The sequence below is a fragment of the Mustela nivalis genome (genome assembly GCF_964662115.1).
Source record: "Mustela nivalis genome assembly, chromosome: 14".
Lineage (NCBI taxonomy): Eukaryota > Metazoa > Chordata > Mammalia > Carnivora > Mustelidae > Mustela > Mustela nivalis.
The window spans coordinates 43,552,912-43,567,255 of record NC_139033.1 but is presented as its reverse complement, the minus strand read 5'-3'; the positions used below and the strand labels follow the sequence as shown (position 1 = coordinate 43,567,255).

The following is a 14,344-nucleotide window of genomic DNA, read 5'->3' as shown; positions in this document are numbered from 1 at the left end:
TTTAGAATGTGCTCCCGAGGCGAGTGTGAGGCGAAGGTTACTCGGCCTCTTCCCAAACGGCTCCAGCGGCCCCTCAGAAGGCCTCGTTGGTCTGGTTTAGGTCACCTGTGTTGTGCTGAGGTGTTGGCTGAGAAAGAGTTTTGTTGTTGAAAGCGCTTCTCACAGGCTTGAGGGTCAGAGGTGGGGCTGGGGAAGATGGAGCAGCCTCCCCTGGACGGGCTGGCAGAACCCACAGCCCTACCTGGACAGGTTCCACACACACACACACACACACACACACACACATACGCTTGTTCGCTTTCTCACTCTTTCCAGGGCCTCCTTTGCTGCCTGTTGACCAGTGGCCTGTGGAGAAGGACGCCAGGAGAATGGCCACAGGGTTCCTCTGTGGTTCTGGCAGCTGGGACGGCCCTGGGCTGAGACAGGAGGAGCTGAAGGGGCCCAAAGTCTCTGTTGAGCAAAACATTTTCTATCTTTTTTTTTTTTTTAAGATTTTATTTATTTGATTGGTTGAGAGAGAGAGAGAGCATGAGTGGGCGAAGGGGCAGAGGCAGAGGGAGAAGCAGGCTCCCCTCTGAGCAGGGAGCCCCGTCAGGACCCTGGGATCATGCCCTGAGCTGAAAGGCAGACCCTTAACCAACTGAGCCACTCGGGCGCCAACCAAAACGTTTTCATGCAAATGCCCGGGATGCCCAGAATTCTACTGTTGAAAGACTCTTTGGATTAAGGCCATTGGGCCTCCAAACAGGCCCTCTGTGTGCTGGTATGTCCCTGAGGCAGAGCTGCAGGCGAGCACATCATCATGGGGACCCAAGAAGTGGTGGTGGTCGGCTCCAAAGAGTCAGAGGTGGTGGAGGCCCAAGAGGACGGAGCTGCTGGAACAGCCTGAGGCCAAGGAAGAGGCTCCGAGGCCCGCATCCTGGTTCCGGCGGGGCCGTTCTTCTGAGGATAAAAACGCAACCCTATGGGGCAAACGTGGGAGCCCCTCACAGGTAAACTGAGGCAGCAGTTTAGATTGTCGCCAGGGTCCACCGGTGATTTAGGCCTCACGAAGGACTGTCTGGGTTAACTTCCAGTTTTTCTGGTTCTTTGCTGCCAGAAGTGCCCAGGGTCAGTGAAGCACCACGGTGCCCTGCGGGGGACAGAGGGAAAGAAGCCTCCAAGGCCCTGGAGTCCTTGGCGTGGGGCCCAGTGCCGCACCCCCCCTGCCGCCACTGCAAAGCCGTGCCCCTCCTGGTGATGGCTGCGGGGGCTCAGGTTTCCCAGGGTGAGCGGTGGCCCGAGGCCCAGCGGCCAATCTCCAAGCGGCTCCCCTCCTGCGCCTCCCCTGCCCTTCTCTAGGCCTGCCCTGCACCCCAGGGCTGGAGGGGAGCCTACCACCCTCCCCTGCTCACCCTCCCCTTCCCGCCCCAACACTCCCCATCCCCCCAGAGCTCCCCACCCCTCCCCTCGTCACCATCCTCCTCCCACCCTGTCTGGGAGGTCCCACCCTCCCCCTAACCCCCTACTTGGGCCTGAACAAGATGAAAAAGCTTGGGGAGATTGGGCAGGACATATGGCCGCTGTCCAAGAACCTCCCGGCCACCTGTGGGACCCGCCAGCTATCCCAAGGGCCTCTGGGCTGTGCAGGGACAGTAGAGGGGAGTCAGGAGTGGGGGCAGGAGGACATCATCTCCCACCTTTGAAGGAGCAGTGTGCTCAGAGAGGGCCTCTGACTTCAGCCACTTTGCCCCCTCCCGCACAGAGGATGCCCGGGATGGGTGGCGCCTGGGAACCCTCACCTCTGCCCCCCACCCCTCCCTTCAGCACCTCTCCCTCTGCCTCCCTGCTCTCCTTGGCTGCTTTTTCCCTTTGCTCATCTCCCCTGCACCCCCTTCAAGCCAGAAAACCCCAGGCCCAAGGTTTCCCTTACTTGTCCTGCCCTTACATGGGCGATTTCCCGAGTCCCTCCCCAGCTCTGCCCCAGCTGCCCAACAGGGGGGATGGCTGTGGGGTGGGGTTGAGGGGCCTGCTTTGAGAGGCTCTTAACAAAGCTCAGAATGCTACATGCCCTGAGTTAGGGACCACAAAGAGAAATCCACTTAAGCTTAGGTTTTCCTGGTGTTAAATAACAAAAACTCAACTAAGTAAATTAAAGATCTAAGTGGAGTTATTAATGGGTTTATGAATCAGGCAGTATCCCATTTGGCAAGTAAAGGGAGCTCCAATGGGCTGCAAGAAAGGATGTTTCTTAAACGTAGAGATGGAGCAAGGGAAAAAAAGGAAATTATTAGCAAAGAAACCGTTTTTTTAAGTGGGGTCTATCAGTGCCTAGTGCTGACCAGGAAATTCTTAGGTAGACTGGTTAAATGGTACATTTCAGGGGTTGAAACCGCAGTCAGGTTAGGTCCAGAGTTTTGCTTTACTGACATGGGGTCTCATCCTAAGTGATGCCACTTGGGGTGGTTTTCTTTTTAACATTAAGTTTCGCTGTTTTGATCAGATTCTCAGCTTTACTGAGAGAATCCAAATTTAAGGCCTTAATGCCGCTTTTAGCTGTGCTTCCTAGTTCTTAAGGCTTTTGGTCAGCTTTTCTGGAATACTCACAGGTTATAGCCCCAGGTTCAGAATTTTTAAGTCAGTTGTCCTTTGCTCCTCTTGTGACATTCCGGTCTTAGAGAATCTGCTTAATGGTTCGCAGCTGTGAAAGTGATTTCAGCTTCCGAGAGTGTATCCCGTGCAAGGGGGATTATGATGATTACTCTAAGCAGATCATTCCCGAGGTTCAGAGCATAATCAAAATAAAAAAGTCAAAGAAAGACCCTGCTGAAGGAGTCACTCTTTTAGGCCAAGCAGGCTGCTCAGGGATCTTATGGAATTGGGTTTCGGTGTCCCCAGAATTGTTAATCCAGGAGATAGCAGACGCCGTTGGGTACAGCGGATTCCTCCTGGTTCCCCTACAAGACCATCAAGGGCTATTCCAGTATCAAGAACAACTTCGGCCAGAGAGTCTAAGGGGTCTTAGCTAGGCTGTTATTGCTTAGTTGTGGATCCTGCAATGATTTTAAGGATTCCAGAGAAGTTCCTGATCCTAGCCTCATTTCTGTTTATCCTTAATGAGGGAAATAGGGATCTGCCCAAAGGGGTGGATTCTGAATCCCGAAAGCCCCTGGTGGGTCCTTCCCAGCTCAACCAGGTCCGTGCAGGGGAGTTGATCGATGAGAGGTCTTGTTTTGCTTTTCTCCTAGGCTGACCTAAAACGCTGTTCTGAATTCCAGAGGTCACTCCCCTTTAGCCAGGGCCTGGGAGATGGAGTTGAGGGTGTCATCTTTGCAGGCCAATGCCAGAGGAAAGAAAAGGAAAGGAAAAGCAGGAGAAAGGGTTTCATATTCAGTTAGGGTGAAGTCTCGATCTGTTGCCTTAGGCAGAAGCAGTCTACTTCCATGTCAGCTCCTTCTCTTCTGATTTGGAGGCTGTCGGCATCTAGAAAGGACCAGGTGTTAGCTGGAGCCATCCTCAGCTGTGTGATGTGTACCCAAAGCCCACTACCTGCCCCTTTTGCAGCAGTGTCAGGGGTCAGGAACACCTGGTAAGATCCCTTCCAATGGGGCTCGAGGGCTGTCTTCCTTTGATGACATTTCCAGAATACCTAATTATAAGGCTTTAAACTGTGACCAACAGGATTCTTTGAATTGAGATCAAGAAGCCTTCTTTAACCTGATGATGATGGGTGTGAGCAGAAGACATTAGAGACAGCAGCTGGTCATAGCAGCATGAGACAAAAACTCCAAGAAGTTTGCAAGGTTTTCATTGGGGTTTGTCTGATTTGCCCAGTGAAGCAGATGCCTTGAGCGCTGGAGACTGTAGAAGGTCTATCCCAGGTGGAAAACACATTTTCTTTTTTTTTTTTTTTTAAAGATTTTTATTTATTTATTTGACAGAGGCAGATCACAAGTAGGCAGAGAGGCAGGCAGAGAGAGAGAGGAGGAAGCAGGCTCCCTGCTGAGCAGGGAGCCCGATGTGGGACTCGATCCCAGCACCCTGAGATCATGACCCGAGCCGAAGGCAGCGGCTTAACCCACTGAGCCACCCAGGCGCCCAGAAAACACATTTTCTAAAACTTATTTTTTTTCTGGGGCACCTGGGTGGCTCAGTTGTTGTGTCTGCCTTTGGTCCAGGTCATGATCCCAAGGTCCACGTTGGGACCCCTGTTAAGCAGGAAGCCTGCTTCTCCCTCTCCTACTCCCCCTGCTTGTGTTTCCTTTCTTGCTGTGTCTCTCTCTGTCAAATAAGTAAATAAAAATCTTTAAAAAAAAAAAAAAAAGATAATTTTTTCCACAGGGAGAAACTTCCACAGGACCTTTCAACTCATCTAGAAAACATACAATAACAGGGACATCTTAGTAACCCGTACCAAGTGACAGTTGAATAAGGCGTACAAAGGTCCATAAGGAAGAGGTCTGAGGCCCCTGGGAACAAAAACAGGTTTCCCAAGATTGTGGACCTGACAAGGCAGCCTCTGCCGATAGACTGTTTTTGCAACGTTATAGAAGTCTCCCTACTAATGTCTATTTATAATTGGAATTGTCTTAAGTGCCCTATGGTGGGTGAAGGAATGTAGACACCAAAACATGGGGTATGCCAGGGAGTCAGGAAGAACCAAGCAGCCATCTTGGTTTTCCCATAGCCCAGACTTGTTCATTTAATTTACAGCCATGATTTACCCACCTTCCCTTCTGTGATGGCAAAAGTCTGGCGACCGGGGGCCATTTTTGCAGAAACAAGATGGACTTGATCCACTGTGACACAATCTCATGGATTCAGTTGTGCTGCCTTGACGGAAGCTTTATCACATATTAACGCTTTTCCCCCCACAGATTCCCTTTCCATAAGCCTTCTACAACTTTCTTACATTCAGATTTTGTTTTAAATGTTTCCTTTTTAAATAACCAACCTCCCTTTAGGACAAAATTACTTGCTTTTCCCTCAACAAAAACGTATGTCCCTCCCTCGTGTTTTTCTTAGAACAAACACAGATCCTACTTTTCCTGTACACAGAGTTGTTTCCCTTATGATTTCCAGGAGTCTTAGTTACATTTATTAGAATTCTTAACTCTTAGAAACCTTAATTTCTCATGAAAGAGAGTAAGTAAGCAGTTGTGAACTGTTACCCTAACATTCTTTAGATTGGCAAATTTAGGAATACATTTGATCATTTCTAGAAACGTGCTTCTTCTTAGTACAGTCTTTCAACAAAGCATAAAACATGTTGACCAACAGATCCAAATTTATCTTTAGTTTCTCTGTAATAAGGAAGCCAAAAGTAGATAAACCTGTGTTCAACAATGAATGCTTCAATATTTTGTCTGATTTGGAGAAGGAAGCCAAAAGTAGATAAACCTGTGTTCAGCAATGAATACTTCAATATTTTGTCTGATTTGGAGGTGATCTACATATGTAATGGCTTTAACTTAACTCATCACTGAACCTAAGTCAGGAAAAGTTTAAAAAGTTTCAGGTTAGGGGCACCTGGGTGGCTCAGTGGGTTAAAGCCTCTGCCTTCGGCTCAGGTCATGAGCCCAGGGTCCTGGGATTGAGCCCCACATCGGGCTCTCTGCTCAGCAGGGAGCCTGCTTCCTCCTCTCTCTCTGCCTGCCTCTCTGCCTACTTGTGATCTCTGTCAAATAAGTAAATAAAATCTTAAAAAAAAAAAATTTCAGGTTACCAGGAAGATTTGGGAGATACTTTAAAAGTTTGCCCTTGGTGCCCGGCTAGCTCAGTCAGAGCAGGCTCCTCTTGACCTTGGGGTACTGACTTTGAGCTCCATGCCGGATGTAGATATTACTTGAGAAAAGAAGTTTGACTAAAATTTTACTTTTATTTATATCTATTCAATCTACTTGTTTTTAAAAATTATGCTTAATTACCCATAAAAACTTCACAAGACATCAAAGTCAGTCATTCTCCCGTAATGATTTTTTAAAAAACCTTTTGTAACAAAGAACATCAGCTTGTTTGATTTTAAGTAAACACAGGAGGAATAAAAGTTTAAACTTTAAGGCTGGTAACTTTAAAGACATGTCTATTTTAATTAAACAGAATTGTTCAATTATTTTTCCAGATCACATGAACTTGAAAAAAACATTTGAGTTAGTTTCTATCTTTCTGAGAGTTTTAGAATGCCCTATCCTTTACAAGCACTTGCCTTCAAACCAACTAAATAGAGCTTTCACTAATTTTAGCAATACCATCCAGAGGTAGAAAAATATCTCACTTTGACAACATATACACACAACTTACACTATATGTACTTTATACTGCATTACAACATACACCATAATATATATATTTGGACACACACATAAACACGCAGGTATGGAAAGACTCCATAGCCACTAATATTTGTTGAGAAGATTTTTCAGATTTGCATTTGCCCCAGGAATTAATCTTAAGGAAGTTGTACTGGAGTTTGGGTGCAAAGGCTGCCTTCCCTCTTCCGGCTCTTCAATCTCAGGTGATTGTAGGCTGTGTTTACATTTCAATGGCATGATAAGATTTATGACTTCAAGGGTCAGAGAGAGAGATGAAAGTTCAAGTAGGACTTTGGTTTCCTAAGGCGAGAATTGACACCAGACCGTTGGTGCTAAACAGGGGAAATGTGCGGGTAGGTGAACTTTGAACGGCCTTAGAGCTGCCTGTCTCATTTTGCAAAAATTTGTAAGATAAGGATCAGTTAAGTTGCTTTAAGCTCCTCAGAGAATTGGATTGCAAGTTGAAAGGCATTATTTTCAATTTGCTTCTTTCCCTCTGGCTACATAGTTCTACTTTTAAATATTTCTGGCAGTATCGAAGAGCCCCCCCGCCCCGCCTTTGGTGTAAGAGGGGTCCCCCAAAAGGGTACAAATGATCCTGACTTAACCTTCCTAAATCTAGAGTCCCTCCCAATGAGAACCAAAAAGAGAACCAACAATGGGCAGGTCCTGGGCAGGCAGAAAGCCCAGTCTGGTTACGCAGGTTACACAACTGGTAAAGCAAGAAGTCATTAGCTGACTGTGGGACAGAAGGGATCAATAGCCAATAGGTCTGGATTTGGAAAGCAAGGGCCAGTGCACAGCTCTCTCTCTCTCCCTCTCCTCAACTACAGACAGATACTCGGAAGAGCTGACTCTGGTAAGAATTTTCACCCTTTGCTGGTTCTGTGTTCTACCAATTACCCCTTGGCTGTTTAAGGGAATAATGTAGCAGTGTACCAGAAAATTCTTGAGTTTTGTCAGTTCTTTGAAAGTAGATATGAGGGTGGCTGTAAGGCTATCAACTTGGTGGACCTTTGTTGACAGGTGTGCAGTCTTCTCAGAGGGGGAAGCCAGTTCAGCCAGAAGAGTCGTAGAACGAGTGCTCAAAGGAGGAAAGAGGAGAGCAGTAGGAGTTATGTCCTGGAGTCTATTGTTTTCGCTACCTCTCGCATCTTGAATTTTTCATTAGCCTTGTACCATAACTCTTTCCATTTTCTGGAAACTGCTTTGGGATTTTGAAACCTTTTGGAGGCTTCAGCTTGCCAACTAAAACAGTTACCCTGTTCTGTTTAATCTGGGAAGCCTTGTCTCAAGTCTGTTCTGGAATGATCTTATCTAATTGGAACATTCCCCTTAACCATTGTATTGCTAGGTTATAATCCCCCTGAGGCTGGCACTCGTTTGGGAGGACCCTAGCTACAGAGGGAGTTAACCCACATTTCTGTCCAGCCTTATTTGGGGACCCCCAGCCTGATAGTCACCAAGCCAAGCTCTTCCGGAGCTCTAGCTCACTAAAACAAGCTTAGCGAGATTTTGCTGTTGCTAGTGAGATACCCGCAACTTCCAAGACTCTAATTCTTAGATGTAAACTAAGCAGAAGGTCGCCTTCTAAATTCTAAATTCTTTAGAATTTAAGGATCCCATTAACAAAGACTTGGGGTTTCTTGGAGCCAGACTAATACCTACAAGGGACTGCCACTGGGTTGGCGATTGTGCCTGTTTTAGGGTGTACCTTGTTGCTCAGAAGTTTTCTCGAGGCTGGCTGGGGACTAGTCTCAGTCTGACCTGTTTCACAACCGTCTTACCCATCATGAGAGTCTTTGCAAGGTGGTGAGCTCTAAGAGCCTCTAAATACTTGACCAGTGTCTGCCAACTTTTTCAGCTTTCTGGACTCCGAGATTCCCATTAGCAGTAGCCTTTATCTACACAAGATAAGATAAACACACGTGCCTTAGTAACCGAGAGATGTCGCTGAGTCCTGGCCATAAGAAGGTCTTGTGCACGTGGGTACCCTTGAGTCTCCTGGAACCTTGGATTGGGGGAGGGATTGAACCAGCAAACACCAAGGAATGGAGACTGTGGACTGATTCCAAACAATGTGGAGAAATCCAGCTGCCACTAACAGTTCCTAGAGTGGAATCCCAGGACAGAGCTGAGTTTGGGGTTTTCTGTCCCCCAGGAATTGTGGTCTGAAAAGCTGGGGGCTTGGCTCTGGTAGACCTTTCTGCCAGCTCATCAGTGGGGCTCTGGGCAGAGCCCTCTGCCAGTGCACGCTGACATGCTCTGTAAAGGAAGGCCGGTTAGATCGGGATTCTGAAGCAGAAAGAGCGGACCTCAAACTGAGAGGAGCTCACCCACGGCTCTTGGAAATGGCCAGCGAGACCGTGAACTCAGGGAGTTTCACGGGGTACAATTCCCATGTTCTTCTTGTCCCCAAATACCTCCAGGAAATTCATTTTGAATCTCATCACTGCCAACCAATCTGTGAAATAACAAAAACTCAACCAGGTAAACGTTAAAAATCTAATTCACGAATCGGTTAAAATCCCATGTAGAAAGTAGGGAGAGTTTCAAAGGGCTCCAGTAAAGGAGGTTTTTAAAGGTAGAGAGGGAGCAGAAAAAAAGGAAATATTAGTAAAGGTCACCCTCCTATGGGGAACTGTCAGGAAAGGGGTCTACCCGTAAATTTCTTAGTGCCGACAGGGACATTTCTATGGCAGCAGGTTAAAGATGACAATCCTGGGGAGTTGTAACTGCAGTTATGCATCAGATCTTAGTTTTCTGACAGGGCCTTAATCTAAATGATGCCATTTAATCAGGTTGACGTCTCTGGACAGAGCAGTATCTGGACAGAGCAGTCTCGCCTAGAAGTAGACAGACCTTTTTAAGGTCCTCATGCCACAAATCCAGAGTTCGCATGTTTTGGGAGAGGGGTGTCCCGGGTTGGAATGTTCTTGGGAGGACGGACGTGGGAAGTTTCAGGAGTGAAGTCTCTGTAGATTCCTTTTAGGAACTTCAGGGGCTGTATTTCAGCGTGTTTGGCCCAGCCATAAAAGGCATCCTGGGAGGTCAGCAGATGAGCTTTGAGAATTTACAAAGCAAAAGAGAAGGAGATAAAAACGCCAGGCTGTGTGGGGCTTGACCTTTGGCGCGGCATCCAGAGCTGGAGAGAACGACCTGCCTACTGCTGGGGAGTCAGGGCGCATGCCTTCTGCCAGCTCAGCTGGTGATGGGAGCCACGATCTCGGGCAAACCATTTCCCGGCTCTGGGCATCAGGGTCCCCAGATAAGGTGGGGGTTAGGCCTGCAGGCATCGAATGATGGTATTCCATGTGGACAGTAAGAGGGGGTTCTCCATTGTGCCTCTCCCGGCCAACCCCAACCTCTGCATCTGTGTGCACGGTTTGTCCTCCTTTAGAATTAACTGAACTCATAGGAATGTTACTGATAATTACCCTTCTCTCGGTTTTTATGGTTACTTGAAGATACTCACTGAGTATTTGGAGAATGAGGCCTGGCAGATGTCCCAGACTTGGAGGGTCAGATTCGATGTTGCACTGAGCCCAGAGCTGGTTTCTTGTGGGATGTTGGTGCCTGCTGTGGGCACTGGGCCTTCCATCACTGGGCCTGTGTGTTACGGAGCCTTCTGCCTCCTCCTAGGGGCAGGCACTCAAACCATGGGCTTTGCCCCTGGCCTGTGGCTGGGCCAAGGGGCTGCTGAGACCTGTGCGCTGTTCCCATCCTCAGCAGATGGAGCAGCCCAGGGGCTCCAGCCTGAAGGTGCCCAGAGGCAGGGAAGGCTCCAAAAGTGAGGGTGCAGTGGATAGAGGGTACAATGGAGGGAGGGTGCACGGAAGGTGCACTGGACGGATGGAGAGTGCAGGGGACGGATAGAGGGTGCAGGGGACGGATGGAGGGTGCAGTGCATGGCTCTCTGAGGAGCGCACAGCTGTGGTGTCAGGCGCAGCACCCCAAGCAGAAGATAAAGATTTAATGACCATGGGCATCGGGCGCTGCTCTAATCTTTTGAGGCCCATGTCAGGGTCGACCTCCTCTGTGCAAAACTGTGCAACTCAAAAAAAGGAAAAAAGGGAGGAAAAGCAACCCCTCCCAAGTTCTCAGCTGGAGCTTTCCCCAGACTCACCAAGTCCAGAGCAGCTAACCTGGGATTCTCTACTGTCTTGCATTTATTAATTTCATGGCTTTTTCAGTGGGTTCCCAGAGTGGATATGACCCTTCCAGGGACTTCATGTCCCCTGCCTGCAGGAGAAGCAAGAGAGCCCCTCACAGAAGTACCGAGGGGGGCATGTCTGTGGATGAGGGGATGACACACGTTCACTCCCCATCGCCCTCGAGCCCCGAGAGGCCTGACCCGTGTGTCCTACGCACCCTTCGCCCTTCTCTCCCATTTCCGTTGTTCCCAGTATGTGCCTTTTCCTTGCGCCACACGCTCAGCTTTTTCTTGCCTCTGGTGGCTTCTTGATGGCAGTTTTCACGCACAGAGATGTTTCCTCTCCTGCATCTGCTCCGGGAGGAAGCTACTTTCTCTGCCGCCTGCCCTGCTGGAAGGAAGCAGAGAGCCCCAGGAGACCACAGCGACTTGGGCGAGCCCACAGGCCTTCAGCGATACTCGAGCTCTCTGAACTCTAAAATTAGAGCCACCCTCGTCCATCCAGGCGCCAAGGCTCCTTCTGGGAGAATCTCTGAAGTGGGGATGTGTCGTCTCTCATGGGAAGCCGGCTCTTCCAGAGAGGGCTGTGGCCATTTTTTTTTTTTTTTTTCTTTCAAGATCATATTTAAGTTCAGGTTCATTAACATTGCAGTCCCTTTTGTTGGGCACCTGGGAACCACTTAAAGGTCTGGGCTTCAGGGTTTTGGGTGCCCACGTGGGTGCAGCGCACGGACTGCAGACCCGTGCGGGGCAGAGCGTGAGGTTCACACTTTCAGAGACTTCTTTCCCTTCCCTCCGCCCAGGGACAGGGTTGAGTGGAAAGTGACCATGTGTCCTTCATCACGAGGCGGGTTCCTGACTTGGCCCCACCTCACGGAGCCCTGGGGTGTCCTGGCCTGTGAGAGGTGCTCCATTATTTCTTTCTCAGGGACCCATGAAACGCTTCTCTAAAGAGTTCCTAGGCAGCTTTGATTTGGAAAAAATATGGCCTGTGGTTTATTAACCTCTGTACTCGTTTGGTGACCTCCAGCATGGCGGTGGTCAGCGGGGATTCTTCTGTGGACTTCCTACACAGCTCGCCAGACTTTAGGGGCCAGTCCCAGGCCACCCAGATGTTTTTGAGTCTCCCCAGTGCCGCTGGGCTTGGTGGCTAAGAGCAAGTGCCATCAGACCAGTCGAACAGGGAGTGGCCACACCCGGGCAGCCCCGGCCCCACCCGGACGAGGCTGAGGCCGAGGCGCAGGAGATGGATGGGTCAGCTGCAATCTGTCGGGGAGCGGACACGCCTGGCTCACCTCCAGGGCCGGGGCGTTTCCAGGGTGGTGAGAAAGCTCTGGGAGGGGCCTCCGAAGCCATGCAGTCACCCACCCAGGGGTGGCCCGGCTCGTCCTGCTTTCACTTCTCCCTTCCGGCTTTCACCATCAGGACCTGCTCCCCACGTGGCGCCCTGGAAGCAGGAAGTGGACTTGGAGGTCAGTGAGTCACTATCCGTGCAGAGGGTACTGACCGGGCAGCCTGCCCGTGCCCTCCCGCCCTCAGAGCCACAGGCCAGTTTACCGATGGCTGCGTTGGCTTTGCCACCTATCTCTGGTCAGTCTGCTGTGACCCGGGTCACACGCTCTGCAGCGCAGAACCTCCCCTGATCACTTTTCCTCAAGAAGGGCTGGTATCACTGCTCAGGAAATGGCTTCACCCTAAGGTGTAAACCCATGTCCCAGGAGGACTCGTGCGTCACCGTCCCTGGGCATTGTCATCGTTCCTGGGTGCTCTGAGTTGTAACCAGGGATCGAGTTCACCATGTGGACTGTTCATTTTTTAAGTTTTTTTAAATTGAGATGTCATCAACGTATAACATTATGTGAGTTTCAGGCATATAACTCGATATAATGACTCGATATTTGTACAGATGGCAAATGTGCTGTTCTTGTTCAACTCTCCTTTTCTTTGATTTCTTCAGGCCCCTTGGCTGGGAAGCGACACTCCTATAAATTCTACGGTGCCCACGTCCGCAAGCATCTTCTTCACCATTTTGAAAAATGGCATAAATGGCACCATCATGGATCCGCTGTATCAGGCCCACGATCCACCTAGAACAATGCGACTCCGATGATGGGTAGCCGTGTATATGTGGGAAGGCCCGGCTGGCCACTCCAACTTCCTCAAATAGTCCTTCATCTACCCTTGGTTCCCTTTAAGCACCCACTCTGTCACAACCCAGTAAGTGTAGAGCTCAGTGGATTTTTACATATGTGTACATCTGTGTCACCACCACCCAGATAAAAATGGAGAACATTCCAGCACCCTAACACACACCCTTGTGTCCCTCTCAGGAGCGACTCCCTCCAAGGGAAACCACTGTTCTGACCTCTATCATCATGGATTAGTTTCATTTGTCTCTTGAACATCATGTCAATGGAATTATAGAGTATGCATTGCTTTTGGCCTTTTTTCAAAAACATGCTTGTGAGATTCACCTGTATGTCTCAGAGGTTTGTGTCATTGCTACGGAAGGACTTCCGTTGCTGTATTATCTCCCCCCATGCCACCCCCGCCATCTTGGCATGACCACCACTAGCATTTTAATGGAATGACCTATCCATTACATGTCCTCTGCATATATACATGGGAGAGAAGCCTTAAGCAGTCCCTACTCTCTGCATTCCCCCTTGAGTACAGAGCCTACCTCAGGGTTCTGTCCTGTGATCCCGAGCTCAGGACCTGAGCTGGAACCAGGAGTTGGACACTTCACCAACTGTGGCACCCAGGTGCCCCTGCCTATGTATTTTAAAACCTAGTTATAAGGCAGTGTGCAATAGTTTACAGTTGACATTTCTGGTCTTAAGTGCATTTCACTTTCACCCTCTACCATGTCCTGGAGAAGACTTGCTGGAGTTGCTTTGCACCCATGTGGAGAGTTCTTCCTCCTATGTGTTCTAGAACTGCCATTTAGAAAGCTCAGCGGGGCTCAAGATGACGGCGTCCTTCGTTACTTGGCTTGTCCTCACTTGGCCATCATCCCTCCAGCTGGAGGTCTTGTTCTCTCCGCTGACCATGGGCAGTGGGAACAGAGTGGTGGGTCCAGGCTCATGCCAGGGAGCTCACGCCCAGGATGGGCACCCAGCAGCGTGTGGAACACAAGTCTCCCACCTGGCACGTGGCCCTCACTCAGGGTTGGCTCTCCCTAGAGATGCGGGCCTAGAGCCCTGGGGGACGGTCAGACTGAGGTCCTGGCTCCCCCCATCCCATCGTTTCCCAGCCTCACGCCCATGGTCAGAACTAGACAGATCTAAGGACTGGCTGGGCTAGAAGTCCATGGGCCCCCTGGGCTTCAGCTGCTGGTGACTTTGCTTCTTCTTACTGCCTAGATGTGCAGTGGGACCTGTGTGTGTGTGTGTGTGTGTGTGTGTGAATAACCAGCACAGCTTGCTCCTTGCTTGTGGTACCAACATGTTCCCTCATTCTGTAGTTTCTGATTTTATCTTGTCTGATACCTGAAAGGCTCCTGAGAAACTGCACATTCAGAGCCCAAGTCTGGCTTTTACTTCCCTCCGAGTTCCTGGTGTCTGCAGTGACTTCAGGCCTCTCGGGCGTGTCTGCAAACACCCCCGCTCCTTAGTCCCCTTTGCTCTGACTTACCGGAACCCGGTGCACGGTGGGGAGGGTGGGTGTCACGGCACCCAGACACACGGGGGCCTTGTCTCCCGCTCAGGCCACCTTCCCGAAGAGCTTTGCCTCCGTCAGATGCTTGTTCCTCTACTGAGGCTCTTACAGCAGAGGCACTGCTGTGTGTAGGGAGTCCAAGGCAGCGCTCCTGTCTCTGAGGAAGCAAGGACAGGGCCCAGGACACACAGCTCCCATGTGTTTTTGCTCCATGTCCCAGCTGCTTCCACAGCCCTCGGGC

At 49.8% G+C, this 14,344-nt stretch overlaps 1 long non-coding RNA gene across 1 annotated transcript; it reads left to right on the top strand.

Annotated features, from left to right (window-relative positions):
• Nucleotides 1–522: 522 nt before the first annotated feature.
• Nucleotides 523–12,916, top strand: LOC309848101. Its single transcript, XR_014302818.1, has 2 exons — nt 523–992; nt 12,401–12,916. It is a non-coding gene; the product is annotated as an uncharacterized lncRNA (long non-coding RNA).
• The last annotated feature ends 1,428 nt before the right edge of the window (nt 12,917–14,344 follow it).